Raw genomic sequence first — 12,697 nt, forward strand, 5'->3', positions numbered from 1 at the left:
GCCCTGTTCAGCGGTTCTTGTCCCGGTGGGGCCCTGTTCAGCGGTTCTTATCCCGGCGGGCCCCTGTTCAGCGGTGCTCCTCCCTGCGGGGCCCTGTTCAGCGGTTCTTGTCCCGGCGGGGCCCTGTTCAGCGGTGCTCCTCCCGGCCGGCCCCTGTTCAGCGTTGCTCCTCCCGGCGGGCCCCTGTTCAGCGGTGTTCCTATTTGCGGGGCCCTGTTCAGCGGTGTTCCTCCCGGCGGGGCCCTGTTCAGCGGATGCTGTTCCGACGGGCTTCTGTTCAGCGGATGCTGTCCCGACGGGCCCCTGTTCAGCGGTTCTTGTCCCGGCGGGGCCCTGTTCAGCGGTTCTTGTCCCGGCGGGGCCCTGTTCAGCGGATGTTGTCCCGGCGGGCCCCTGTTCAGCGGTTCTTGTCCCGGCGGGGCCCTGTTCAGCGGTTCTTGTCCCGGCGGGCCCCTGTTCAGCGGTGCTCCTCCCGGCGGGGCCCTGTTCAGCGGTTCTTGTCCCGGCGGGGCCCTGTTCAGCGGTTCTTGTCCCGGCGGGGCCCTATTCAGCGGTGCTCCTCCCGGCGGGGCCCTGTTCAGCGGTGCTCCTACCGGCGGGCCCCTGTTCAGCGGTGTTACTCCCGGCGGGCCCCTGTTCAGCGGTGTTCCTCCCGGCGGGGCCCTGTTCAGCGGTTCTTGTCCCGCGGGCCCCTGTTCAGCGGTGCTCCTTCCGGCGGGGCCCTGTTCAGCGGTTCTTGTCCCGGCGGGGCCCTGTTCAGCGGTGCTCCTCCCGGCGGTGCCCTGTTCAGCGGTGCTCCTACCGGCGGGCCCCTGTTCAGCGGTGTTACTCCCGGCGGGCCCCTGTTCAGCGGTGTTCCTCCCGGTGGGGCCCTGTTCAGCGGATGTTGCCCCGGCGGGGCCCTGTTCATCGGTTCTTGTCCCGGTGGGGCCCTGTTCAGCAGTTCTTATCCCGGCGGGCCCCTGTTCAGCGGTGCTCCTCCCTGCGGGGCCCTGTTCAGCGGTTCTTGTCCCGGCGGGGCCCTGTTCAGCGGTGCTCCTCCCGGCGGGCCCCTGTTCAGCGTTGCTCCTCCCGGCGGGCCCCTGTTCAGCGGTGTTCCTATTCGCGGGGCCCTGTTCAGCGGTGTTCCTCCCGGCGGGGCCCTGTTCAGCGGATGCTGTCCCGACGGGCCCCTGTTCAGCGGTTCTTGTCCCGGCGGGGCCCTGTTCAGCGGTTCTTGTCCCGGCGGGCCCCTGTTCAGCGGTGCTCCTCCCGGCGGGCCCTGTTCAGCAGTTCTTGTCCCGGCGGGGCCCTGTTCAGCGGTTCTTGTCCCGGCGGGCCCCTGTTCAGCGGTGCTCATCCCGGCGGGGCCCTGTTCAGCGGTGCTTGTCCTGTGTGTCTAGGGAGCAAGACCTGGGCAAGACTTCCCGCTCATTCACCATCCGAACTTGCGGTCGCGGCGCCCTCCTGTGATGGAGTCCTGGGCCCGTGGGTGTCGTCCGACACACCCGGAATGGGGCTGGTGGGGCACTCCTGGGCAGCTCGCCTCCTGCCTGACTTCTCCGCCCTGCTGCCCTTGCCCTCCTTCGCTGAAGCTCTGTGGCCCTTGCCTCCCTTGGATGATGTGGCAGGTGACGGGGCAAGGCTACTGTCCTTGGTGGCAGCCGTCTCACTCTTGTCGCACCGGGCCTTCTTCTTTTTTGTCCTCTTCCCAGGGGGTGGGCTGGCTGTCCCCTTGCTGCTGGCCGATGTTCCTGCCCTAGGATCTGGTGGACTCCAATAGCCCTGCACTATGGTTACAGTAGATGCAGGGCTGGTGGTGGCTGAGGTGCTTTTTTTACTCTTACCAGATGGAGGGGGTGGGTCAGTGATTGGAAGGAGCTCAAGGTTGGAAAGGAAAAGGACTTGGGAAGGACAGGGACGGGTAGGTGTAGTGGGTTGGTGAGTGGAGGAAGAGGATGTGGTTGTAGGAGAGTCAAGTGTGCTGTCTTTGGGTGCAGGTGCCTGTGACAGAGGCTGTCGTGAGGTGGATGGCTGTTGGGTGGGTGGCTGCCTGCGTTTGTGTGCTTTGGAAGAAGGGGTGACAGACACACTGGGAGAGGACACAGGGGATGTGTAAATGGCAGTGGGGGTGGTGACTGCACGTGTGGACTGTAATGGAGGGTGTGCTGGTGATGGAAGTACTGGCTGATGGTGGTGTGCATGCAGGTGTGAGTGGAGACGTCACAGGGAGGGAGGAGGGAGATGAGGAGGTAGGGGACACAGAGGTGGTAGTGACTGTTGGCATGTCTGCATCTGGATGTTGCTTGGGTGAATGCTTGTGTGATCTGTGGTGCTTATGTCTGGATGAGCTGCCCTTGGGTGTTGAGGTGTGTGCAGGCTGGTCTGATGGTGTGGATGGGATAGGCAGAGGAACAGGAGACTGGGATTGGGTGTAGGGAGTCAGAAGAGGGAGGCTGGAGACAGGGACAATGGCTGCCGTCAGTGCTGAGGCCAGAGCGTTGAACGATCGCTGATGGGCAGCCTGACCCAAATGAATGCCCTCCAGGTATGCATTGCTCCGATGCACCTCCCTTTCTACACCCTGGATGGCATTCAAAAGGGTAGACTGCCCAACAATGAGTGTCCTGAGGAGGTCAATGACCTCCTCACTGAGGGCAGCAGGGGTAACTGGGGCAGGGCCTGAGGTGCCTGGGGCGAAGGAGATGCCCGCCTTCCTGGGCGAGCGGGCACGGAGCGAAGGCTGAGGGGCTGCTGGGAGGGCGGGGCTGGTGCTTTGGCTGGCGGCTGTACCTGTTGTGGCGGTGGGCACGGATGTTGCCGCCACCGCTAGGGAACTCCCTTCCGAGGACGTGTCGGTGTCGCTGATGTCTCCACGGGTCCCCGTTGTGGAGCTCCCCTCGCCCTCCGTCTCACTGGTGTACTCGGAGTCTGTTGTATGGCCCTCCGGGGCCATGTGAGATGCAGCTCCCTCGTGCGCCGATGCCACTTCTCCTCCGCCTGATGATGCTAATGCACACATGAACAGGAAGACAAAGAAAATGGGGGGGGGGGGAGAAATGAAGACAGGTTGAGTGCATGCATTGCCAACACCGTTGTCGGAGAGGACAGACACAGAGGACCCCTGAACTAGGCTGCGCAATCGGGGTACACTACTCAGTTATTGTGACTAGGCCTACAGGTTTCTGGACACATGGGTGAGGCCGGACCATGGATAGATGCGGAGCTACATTATTTTCCCTGAGGTGGGCGAATTGGCTACAGTGAAGGGTGATTTCTATGCCCTTGGAAACATCCCCAACATCATTGGTGCCATTGATGGGACCCATGTGGCTTTGGTTTCCTCCAAAGAAAGTGAGCAGGTGTACAGAAACAGAAAAAGTTATCATTCGCTGAATGTCCAGGTGGTCTGTTTGGCTGACCAGTACATCTCCCATGTAAATGCCAAGTTCCCTGGGTCAGTGCATGACGCGTATGTCATGCGAAATAGCAGCATCCCTTATGTGATGGAACAGCTACAGAGACACCGTGTGTGGCTAATTGGTGACTCTGGTTACCCCAACCTGTCGTGGCTACTGACCCCAGTGAGGAATCCCCGGACCAGGGCAGAGGAACGGTACAATGAGGCCCATGGGCGCACTAGGAGGATCATAGAAAGGACCTTCGGCCTCCTGAAGGCCAGGTTTAGGTGCCTGCATATGACAGGGGGATCCCTAATGTACTCACCAAAGAAGGTGTGCCATATCATCGTGGCCTGCTGTATGCTTCACAATCTTGCTTTGCGACGCCAGGTGCCTTTTCTGCAGGAGGATGGTCCAGATGGTGGTGTTGTAGCAGCTGTGGAGCCTGTGGAGAGTGAAGAGGAGGAAAACGACGGGGACGACACGGACAACAGGGATACAGTCATACAACAATATTTTCAGTAGCACACAGGTAAGAATCACCCACGCCATTTTACATTTACTTACGGCCTCATGGGTCTCCACTGTCTGTGTTCCCCCCCAGTTCCTGTTGACTGATTTGTGACTTTCCCTTCCCTTTGCAGAGCTGTGTGACCCACTGCCTGACTTCAGCTTTGTTTGCCCATGGACTAAAGCTTATTGCAATTGGTATGTTGTCATCACAAAGTAACTGGACATTATTGCACCGTTATGTGTCATACATTTGTAATGAATACAAGCAGACTCCTGTTATTTTAAGTGCAAAAAGTGATTTATTTTAAGTGCTACATATAGGTTAATGATTGTGAAACGGTGATGGGTGGGGGTGGAGTAATGTCCATGGCAGAGTCCAGTTTTCAGTCGCACAGGTGCATTGTCCATATGCCTGTGGAAGGATGGAGCAGGGGCAGTTTAAGTTTGGACAGGGTGACAATGTGGGACAGTGGGATGACATCAGGGGGTATCTTTGGCTGGCGGGGGTCTTGCAATCCTACTCTGTCTTCTTGTGAGATCTCAGGTTCCGCTTGCGGGGTGGTTCTTCTCCTGCAGGAGGTGGGGTTCTGGTGGCCTGTCGTTGTGTGGGGGCCTCCTGTCGACTAGTGCCGGCGGAGGTGGTAGGCTGTTCCTGGCCTGGGCTAGTGACAGGGGCTCTTTGGGGTGCCACATGGTCCCGCAATGTGGTGACGATCTGGGTAAGGGCCATGACGATGGTCCCCATTGCGGAACCGATGTTCCTCAGTTCCTCCCTGAACCCCATGTACCGTTCCTCCTGCAGTTCCTGGATCTCCTGGAACCGGGCCAGTACCGTCGCCATCGTCTCCTGGGAGCGGTGGTATGCTCCCATGATGGAGGAGAGGGCCTCTTGGAGAGTCGGTTCCCCGGGCCTGTCCCCCCCCTGTCGCACAGCAGCCCTCCCAGTTCCCCTGTGTCCCTGGGCCTCTGTCCCCTGGACGGTGTGCCCACTACCACTGCCCCCAGGTCCCTGTTGTTGTTGGGGTGGTGGGTCAACCTGGGTGCCCTGTAGTGGTAGACACACCGCTGATTGACGTGTCCTGGAGACAGAGGCATGGGCCCGCTGGGTGGGAGCTGTGGTGGTGTTCCCAGAGGGGGTTGGGTCTGGTGTAGCCTGTGCCTGTCTGTGGGGAACCGACTGTCCAGAGGTCCCCGATGGGCCGGGCTGGTCATCTGGCTCCAGGGAGACAGAGCTGCTGTCATCGCTGGGGGCCTCTTCTGGGGGTGGGATGGACATTTCTGTACCCTCCGTGGCGGTGTGGTGGCGTTCGGGTCCTGCAGGGGTATAAAGGTATGGTTATGGCTTCTGTGTGTGGCATTTCGTGTAATGGGTGGGTGTTCGTGTACCCAAGTGCAGGCATTTCCTTGTGGGGACTTTTGTGAGGGTGGCTTGTGGGGGTGATGTGTGTGTGCAGTGGGCATGCTTTGGTGATGGGTGTCCATGCTTTGTGGTCGCATGCAGGGCATGGTGTTGGGATGGGTGGGTTGTGATGGTGAGCCATTTGCAAGGAGTTGGTGTGATGGGGGTGGGGGTGAGGGTGGGGGTATGATTTGGCATGCAGGTGGGGTGGGGGTGGGAAGCAGTAGTGAAGATTTGACTTACCAGAGTCCATTCCTCCAGATACTCCTGCGAGGCCCTCAGGATGCAGGATGTGCAAGACTTCCTCCTCCCATGCGGTAAATTCGGGGGGAGTAGGTGGGGGTCCGCCGCCAGTCTTCTGCACCGCAATGTTGTGCCTTGATACCATGGAACGCACCTTCCCCCGTAGGTCGTTCCATCTCTTCCTGATGTCCTCCCGATTGCGTGGATGCTGTCCCACCGCGTTAACCCTGTCCACTATCCTTTGCCATAGCTCCATCTTCCTGGCAATTGTGGTGTGCTGGACCTGTGCCCCGAAGAGCTGGGGCTCTACACGGACTATTTCCTCCACCATGACCCTGAGTTCGGCGTCACTGAACCTGGGGTGTCTTTGGGGTGCCATGGGGTGGTGTGGTTGAGGTGTGGGGTGGCGTTTGTGGTGATGAGTGTGGTGCGTGTGGTGGTGTGTGGTGTTTGGTGCGTGGATTTTGTGTGGGTGATGGTGTTGTGGGATTGTCTAATCTGTGCTCTCTCTAGCCTTCGGTAATGATTTCGGGGCGTAGGGGCTTGTGGGTGATGTGGGTGTGTGTTTTATATTGTGATGGGTGTGTGGGAGTGGTGTTAGTATGTGTATCAGGTGTGTGTATTTCAAACTGACCAATAAGGCCGAGTTTTCTATGTGTGTGTCTATTTTGACCGCGGCGGTGTGTACCGCCAATGGAATACCGCGTGTGAAAGACCGCCGCGTGGATTTGTGGGTCAGAATGGTATGGGCGTATTTCTGTTGGCGTGACGGTGGAGGTGTGGTCATCGCCATATTTTCGCTGACCTTTGGTGTGGCGGACTTTTGTGGATGTCGGGTTTTTGGCGGTTTGCCAGTTGCGGGTCAGAATGACCGTGGCGGTTTACCGCGGCCGCGGCGGTGTTATGGCGGTCTTCTGGCCGGCGGTAAGCACCTTTTACCGCCGAGGTCAGAATGACCCCCATAGTATGTTCAATGATCTGTACATCATTGTAGCATAAGATGCATATTCACTCCTCCCAAATTATGTTCTGCCATGCACCTTTCACAGTTTTTAAAGGTAAACATTTCAGTCTACATAACCTTATGCATCTTCTCACTCTAAATTCTAAATTTCAATTCAAAGACCTATGAGGGACTGCTGCCTGACATGATTGAATTATACTTTGGAATCGTTTTGCTCTACAAATCTTTATATCCTTTTCCATGGAGCAATTTTTATATAGTATGTTTTAGATAATTTTAAAGGTGAACATAACTCTTATTCTGGATAGCTAATCTAGTCAAAGAATAGTACTGAAGTGCAGTTGAAACATTAGCTAAAAATGACCTTGTCTCCATGGTAGAAGCAAAACATTCTGAAGCCATACGACTCCTTAAGGGCTTTTCTTTAGCAAGTAATGGACAATGATACCATTATAAATAGCAGCAAGTATGCTTATAAAAGTGCTCAACAATCCTAGTTCCAACCTTGAGGCTTCTATAGAGACCATTGAGTTTAAAGTGCAGATGGTGCAAAGGATTTTCCCCTCCACCTTATACATAAACTGCCATTGATCAATGTTTATTGTTTCTATACCTGTTGTTGGATTCTTACTGTTATGAGATGATTAAAATGTCTATGCCCTCTTGCTTCATAAAGTGCCTTTAGTGTATTTATATGGACAAACACCTTATTTGATATGTGTGAAATATGCTCGCTATCACCTCCCTTTGCAGACATAATTTTTCCAAGACAATGGTAGGTGTTTACTACTTCTAAGGTGGGGTTGTTACAAAGACATTTCTACTTTGTGTTAATCTGACAACACTTTGGATGAAACCTTATGAGTTTCATTTATATATACATTCAGGCACTGAGGCCCGTATTTATACTCCGTTTGCGCCGAATTAGCGTCGTTTTTTTCGACGCAAATTCGGCGCAAAACTAACGCCATATTTATACTTTGGCGTTAGACGCGTCTAGCGCCAAAGTATGGGCAAATAGCGTCATTTTTTTGCGTGAACGCCTTCCTTGCGTTAATGAGATGCAAGGAAGGCGTTCCCGTCTAAAAAAATGACGGCGACGCAAATGCGTCGTATTTATACTCCCGGGCAAAAATCACGCCCGGGAGTGGGCGGGGCAAAAAACCCCGCATTTGCGCCACTTTTTAACGCCTGGGTCAGGGTAGGCGTTAAGGGGGCTGTGGGCTCAAAATGAGCCCACAGGTGCCCTCCCATGCCCCCAGGGACCCCCCCTGCCACCCTTGCCCACCCCAGGAGGACACCCAAGGATGGAGGGACCCATCCCAGGGACATTCAGGTAAGTTCAGGTAAGTATAATTTTTTATTTTTTTTTATTTTTTTTTGTGGCATAGGGGGGCCTTATTTGTGCCCCCCTACATGCCACTATGCCCAATGACTATGCCCAGGGGACATAAGTCCCCTGGGCATGGCCATTGGGCAAGGGGGCATGACTCCTGTCTTTACTAAGACAGGAGTCATTTAAATGGCGTCTGGGCGTCGAAAAAAATGGCGCAAATCGGGTTGAGGCGATTTTTTTGCCTCAACCTGACTTGCCCCATTTTAAGACGCCCTAACGCCATTTTCCCCCTACGCCGGCGCTGCCTGGTCTACGTGGTTTTTTTCCACGCACACCAGGCAGCGCCGGTCTGCTAGCGCCGGCTAACGCCATTCCATAAATACGGCGCCCGCATGGCGCTTCAGAATGGCGTTAGACGGCGCTAAATTTTTTGACGCTAAACTGCGTTAGCGCAGTTTAGAGTCAAAAAGTATAAATATGGGCCTGAGTATCTGAATATGATGACAAAGTAACAAGTCATCTCTGAAGAACTTTAGGAGTCAGGTATAGTAGAATAATCTTGTCTACACAAAGGAGTGTGCCTAGAGGATAGGAGCCCAATTTTGGGTCATCACCAACTATCTTATTCCACACCTTGGGCAAATCCACCATATATAGCATAAGGAGGAGGGGAACCAGGAAGCATCCCTGTTTCAAGCCATTTTTGGTAGGGATTGTGGTATTATACCCTGCATACTTCCTAGCATAACATTGCACCAAGTAGAAGTGTAAAGGGCAACAATGAGTTTCAAAAGACTCCCTGTAATTCTCATGGTGCTCAACATGTTCCAGAGATTATGCCTGTCTACATGGTCAAGAGCAGTTGTGTAGTCAATGTAGGCCGCATGAACAGGCATCCCCCTTAATTTCACATATTCATCCAATATAAGATGTATTACCAATATATTATCCAAAGTCAAGTGGCCTACTATAAACAGTTCCTGCTCCAGTGTAATAATATTTTTTCCTCCATCCATTTAGGATGGTTAGATACTACACATCTAGAGAAAATCATTCCTGTGGCATCCTGCAGGGTAATCTGCATATAATTACTAGGAATGTTTAAGGGACCTTCTGTATGCAGCAGCATGGTATCAATACCCCTCCAAAAGCCAAGAACCATTGATGTATAATAACAGTAGTGGAAATATGCCACATAGAAAGCCATTAGGTCCAGATCTAGTTTTATAATAGTAGTAGGTAATTGGTCTGGGCCTCTTGCACTTGTGCTACTGGCAACCTTAAGATAATGCAATGCTCCTGTCTAGACGGAGGAGAAAGGGGAGTACTTCTCCCAACTGATATCTCACTTACGGGGTTTGTACCACTCTTACTATCCCTCTGATTATTCAAAGCATAGAGGAAAGTTATATCATTTTGCCTTTCCGTGCTAGTGATATTATCTATCTTAGGCTTGGAGAAAGAGCCACTGCTCTCCCCTAAGATTTTTCAAAAGGCTTTATTATTTTTGCATGTCACTGCTTCTCTTATCTTTTTTTTTTTTTTTATTCTTACCCACCTAGTTCTTCTCTTCAATTGAGAGAGACACTTAGAACACTCTTTGGAGTGAGAGATATTGCTTTCTTTGTAAGTGAAAAATAAGCTTATTAAAAACAAACAATGTATTAAAATTATTGGACTGCCTTGTGGATTTGTTACAAATGCTGCCTGTCAGATTTGGAGTTACCTCCACAAAATTTCCATATGCTTCTAAAATTTGAAAACCGGTAGCCAACCTAATTGGGGAAGGGTCTCAACAATTTTCCTTAATTCTATTGATAGTGACTGCTTATCTTTCTTAGACCATAATAGCTTCCATTCACAGTGCTCAAAAACACATCATCACAATCAGGCATCCGCCAGGAATGAACATTGTCAACTTTCCCATTTATAACAAAAAGTAAAAATTTGTCGTCACTCAAAATAATATTAATCAACATTAGATCTGGGAAATGGGGAAAATCAGTTTAAGAACTAATAACAAAATCAGTTATGGTAGTAGATGGTGGTGTTGCATGAGTGGGGTGAGCTGTTATTTTGCTCTTCAGTCTCCCATTGAGGACAAATAAAGCATGTTCCCTGCAAACCTCACGGAGCAGTGTTCCTCTTTAATTTCCCTCAGAGCAGGGAGGGAACACAGTGCATTGTCTAGGGACTACCTCAGGGGTAACATATATGTATAAAAAAAGGAAGGTTTTGTTGTGGATTCTCTTTAATGCCTCGGTTGGACACCTTTATTTTAGCATTAGGCGCGTAGTCTGTGGCTTTTGCACGTAAAAACGTTTTTATTAATTTCATATTCTGTAGCACAGCCAGCCTTTAACTCGTTGGTTTATATTATAATCAGTAGCTTCTTTCTGAGAAGACATAGTTGTACCCACTACACATTTTATATGCCCTTTGCATGCATTTCATTTTGTGCCCTTTTCAAGGCTACAGTGTTTGGTACATGATATTCTAATTTGTATTGCTGCTCCAGGAGCTCAGGAGTCTGCCCCCACTTTCTAGACATATCATCACATCAGGCCTGTTCTTAGAACACTGCAGGATTTATTATATAAATATCACATAAGATTAAGTGGGCAGAGGGCATTCCAGTCACGACCGCCCTACGATGTACACCATTCCATTGACAGCTTTGCTAATCCTGGCACTAACTCTTCAGCTAACCAAAAGGATTGACATCCAGACAACAGGCAGACCCTTGCCAGCCTAATCAGGTATAGCATTTGGGGTCCTTCTCTTAGACTGGGAGAGGCAGAAGGTTTACCAACAGTTTACTCTCAGATTTTAGACACAGGGTAGGTAGAAATCTTAGGGCTTTAGGATCACACAAATATGGTGGGGTTATTTCTCTTCATTATGATTGTAAGAATGATCACTTTATTATGTTTCATCTGCCTAAATACTGCAGGCCATGTTATTTATAATAGGACGCAATTGCTTCAATAAGTGCATTGAAATCCACTTTGAATCTCTTAGCCTTCCTTGGCATGTGTCAGTATCTGAGTGAAAGGGGTATGATCTGTTCACCACAACTTCCCTGAGGAGTCAGAGTGCCATGTTTAGGTTGCCACTAATCATCTTTCCTTCCTAGGATTGGGTAGGGTACCGTGGGCTAGCCAGGCCGACACCTTCCAGATGGTGTGGGACTGACTTAGTCACCCACATGTGGTGGTGCTGCTGCCCTAAAACATGCAATCTTATTACCATAATAGGAACCGTGCAAGAGTTTGGGCCTGGCAACATGGCAGTGTAAAACTACACACAAAGGCATGCCTGAGACATAGGTAGAGTGCTACTTAAGTGGGTGGCACAATCAGTGCTGGAGGCCCATAATTGGCATTTAATTTACAGGCCCAATTGTTATATTTAATTTACTTATCTGTCCCTAGAGAAGGGCAATACAGGTACCATATATTGCACTTTACTAGGGGCTGATAAGTAAATTAAATATAACAATTACAACTAAGCCAAAGTTACAATGTTTTAAGGGAGAGAGCATAAGCACTTTAGCACCGGTTAGCAGTGGTAAAGTGCACAAATTCCTAAAGCCAACAAAAATGTGGTCAGAAAAGTGGAGGAAGAAGACAAAACGTTTGGGGGTGACCCTACAGAAAGGGCCATTTCCAACAATCATCAAATAGCTAGGTCAGTAGAAGGACCTACTAAGCTCCAGGCAACCTGTTAACTTTAGAGTTGGCCCCTTAGGCAGAGTTTCTTTCTTGTCAATAAAGCAGTAATGTTTGATCCCCAATTACATGGTGAAATGGGAGACTGTTCAAACCTTCAAACCAAGGTTTTATGCTTAGAAAAGTGGAAAGCTAATGTCCGTGATGTTCAAAGATATTTCTTAAAGCGTGCAAGGGATATTTTTGTAATTTTCTAATCCAGTATCCTCCTTGTTTATACAGTGATCCCTGGGAAGAAAAGAGCTGCATGTGGGCTTTGGAAGGGGCACCCTAAAATAGTAGATGCTATTATGCATCATATCTATGGGTGGTTAACCTATCAAAAAAAGGTTTTCCTAAAAGCAGTTCTGGTAGCAATTCTTCTGTTAGCAAAATCACCATTACTACATTGTAAATGGGGTGGCTGATGTGAATCATGGGGGGCAGAACAATTGACAATGTTTGGCAGTTCTTCATTTACCACCCACTTCAGAAGGAGGCCTATAGCCTTCTTGGTTAATTTCATTGGGACCAACAAACAAAGTGAGGCCAACACATGGATATGGTTAGTTTTAATTTTGTGGTATGTAAGTTTTTTTTTTTTTGTTCATATTAGATTTTGGATGTGTTGTGGAAGAATCTGTCAAGTGGGTCCAGACAGGAACTTGTATTTTGCAAAGCTAAGCCAAATGTGATGCCCATGTGAGATACATGGAGTGAGCTGAAATAGTTTAAGCTGAGAATTTTGTATTTTACTGCAAAGACTGCAGAGACTGTAGGAGAGGTTAGTGGATGCTGGCCTAACCTTTCATTAGTTGGATCTTCATTTGAGAGGCTAGTGTCTGTTGCTTTTATGTTACATGAGTTGATTACCAGTTTTTACAGATTGTGCGATCTGCTGAGAGAAAACTGAGGAAATTGATTTTCTGAGAAGAAGACAAGGTTAATAAGTGGAATCCAATCTGGTGAGGTTGTGACTTCTTTAGAGTAGTCTTTTAGAATCGTGTCAATCCTCTGATAGAAGTATTAAAGCATGCATTCTCCATCCAGTGGCTTAAACAGTGCTGACCATGAATGCTGTGGCAGTTGTAGTCCTATGTTACTTGCTTCTTGTATTTCTTACTGGCTGGTTCCAACAACTCCAGTCATCTT

The sequence above is a fragment of the Pleurodeles waltl genome, chromosome 3_1, assembly GCF_031143425.1.
Source record: "Pleurodeles waltl isolate 20211129_DDA chromosome 3_1, aPleWal1.hap1.20221129, whole genome shotgun sequence".
Classification (NCBI taxonomy): Eukaryota; Metazoa; Chordata; class Amphibia; order Caudata; family Salamandridae; genus Pleurodeles; species Pleurodeles waltl.